Below are 2,500 nucleotides of genomic sequence, written 5' to 3'. Positions count from 1 at the left end.
GTCCGTGGGGTCAGTGTGCGCCAGCTTTGACGATCATTTTGTCCGTAGTCAAGTTCTTCCCCCCTCCTCCTCCCCAGTCCCTCGGTTGGAAATTGGATTACCCCGTTTCTACTGGTTCAATCAAGCTATTGAAAAGAAGAACAGGTGTCGTTCTAGGCTAGGCTTTGAGATGACCACTCCTCATCGTTACAACGTCACCAAAGCAAATGCGCGGGAGTTCTGATTAGATAGACTGTATAGAATCCACTCGGGGATCATTTCAAGCTAAAATGACCCACGTATCAGTTACAAGAATGACGAAGGAGGGTGGGTAAATGAATGAATTTGGATATTGAAATAGCGCTATCCTCGGTCGGAGACCAAGTTCTAAGCGCTTTACAAACACAGGGTCATTTGCACAACAGGCTGCCTACCTGGGTAGAGCCGACTGACGGATGCTATTGGACGCTCATCATTCGTTTCCTGTGTCATTCAGTTAGGTTTCAGGCACGCACATATACACACTCTGACAGACAGGTAACATTTTACGTGTATGACCGTTTTGTTTATTTACCCCGCCATGTAGGCAGCCATAATCCGTTTTCGGGGGTGTGCATGCTGGATATGCTCTTGTTTCCATAACCCTCCGAACGCTGACATGGATTACAGGATCTTTAACGTCCGTATTTGATCTTCTGCTTGCGTATACACACGAAGGGGGTTCAGGTACCAGCAGGTCTGCGCATACGTTGACCTGGGAGATCGGAAAAATCCACACCCTTTACCCACCAGACGCCATCATCGAGATTCGAACCCGTGCGCCCGTCACTAAATGCAGCTGGAGGGGATCAGTTCTGTCCAGTTAAAGTTTACCCACGGGAGTCGTTCCACGCTAGTCTAACCAGACCAGACCCCTGGGTTAAATCTGGGACAGCCATGTTTGCCTTGCCTTGCCTTGGTCCCTTAGCTCTGTTGGGATCCGCCTGGGCAACGTGTGACTCGTGCACTGGCCTTCTACATTTTGAACGATTATGTGTGAGTGATGATGTTTCAGCAAATGTCAGCCCTGTCCACTCTTCAGTGTTGTTCCTTTGCTTCTTCTTCTTTGCCCCTCTACCGTTCCCAGGAAGATGATTTTGACAGGGCCGTTTTATCTTGTGGTATGGCCGTACCATTTCAGTTTCCGTTTCTTCACGATGGTGAGGAGGTATTCCTGTGGTCCTGTAGATTGTGTGAAAGTTGGGCAAACTTGCTCGCTGGTGATGTGCTTGAGATACGAGATGCCCAAGATCTTTCGATAGCATCTCATTTCCAGTGCTTGGATTTTCTGTTTGCAATCCAAGCAAATCTGAGCCAGGTTTGACCGCGGGGCAAAAACAAACGGGGATACGAACAGTCTGCTACACCGGTAGGGCGGATTGGCCGTGGGTTGACCATGAACGCTGGTGACATTCAAAGTCATGGGTCACAGCAGGAGGTGACACGAGGACGGTTGGTCGGGAAACGTGGACACGGGTGTGTGAGTAGGTAGGGTGTTGAGCAAGTACTTGGGTTCTAGGTCACACTGTACCGTACTGAAGGTTGTTGTTTTTTTTGTTTGTTTTTTTTTAAGGGGGGACTTGGCGTGCATTTTTGATGAAAAATCACCAGAAAATGTGTTTTGGGGTTATTGTAAATTTTGAAAGAATAATCTATCTACAAACACTTTTTGGGTGTCTTTTGCTTTAATTTTGCATAAAAGTGTGTATAATTGTACTTTTTTTAATGTAGGTGGCCTCAAATATTTATCGGAAATCGAAGTCGAATCACAAAAATCGCTATCTTCAGACCCTAGCAACCACCACTTTCGTTTTACCAATTGAGGTGTGTGACCGCTCGTTTGAAAGCTAAACATACGCTCTTTCCGGTCAACCTAATTTCATATGCAAACAACCTCAGTGCGAGAGCTCCGCGAAGCACGAAATGGCTCACCCAACAACAGTGTATAAACCGGTGATTGGGCCTAAGCTGTCACGAGGGTAAATCCATGATTCTGATTGGCCGAAACTCCAGTCATCCGCCATCTTTGTTCATAGCGTCTGTTTCGAAGTGAGCTAACTAGGACATTCATTTTGTCAGTTTTAGGCACAGTTTTGCTTTTTTACAATGCCAAGAAAGGTTGGAATGAAGTTTAGAGTACTCCATAAGTTTGGTACAAAGAAGAGAAAAGGGAAATGTGGAAAAGCCAGCCGCCAGTCACAGCAAACTGAGGTCGAATCGACAACCTGTGAGCCGACTCCATCAACGTCGTCTGCTATGGAATACCCGTCCTCTACTTCAAAGAAAAGAAAAGGACTTTTTCTAAAAAAAAGAAGGCAGTGTCTGATTCTAGTGAAGAAGTAGATGAGTCTGGACCCAGCAAAAAACAAAGACTGGAAGAGGAAGCTGTAGAAGAAGTGAGAAGTGACGATCTCAACATCATCATGAACCTGAGCTGCCTTCAGTCTCGCATCGATTCCAGTGGTGCATTGTGTCCAGAATG

At 46.3% G+C, this 2,500-nt stretch overlaps 1 long non-coding RNA gene across 1 annotated transcript in view; it reads left to right on the top strand.

Moving 5' to 3' along the window:
• The first annotated feature begins 1,583 nt into the window (after positions 1-1,583).
• LOC143276515 (uncharacterized) overlaps positions 1,584-2,500 on the top strand; it is a 1,840-nt gene continuing 923 nt past the window's right edge. Inside the window, exon 1 of the long non-coding RNA XR_013053588.1 lies at positions 1,584-2,500. This exon is cut by the window's right edge and continues 10 nt beyond it. This is a non-coding gene — a long non-coding RNA (uncharacterized LOC143276515).

The sequence above is a fragment of the Babylonia areolata genome, chromosome 32 (assembly GCF_041734735.1).
Source record: "Babylonia areolata isolate BAREFJ2019XMU chromosome 32, ASM4173473v1, whole genome shotgun sequence".
NCBI lineage: Eukaryota > Metazoa > Mollusca > Gastropoda > Neogastropoda > Buccinidae > Babylonia > Babylonia areolata.
The sequence above is the reverse complement of the archived record's forward strand: the minus strand, read 5'-3'. Positions and strand labels throughout refer to the sequence as shown.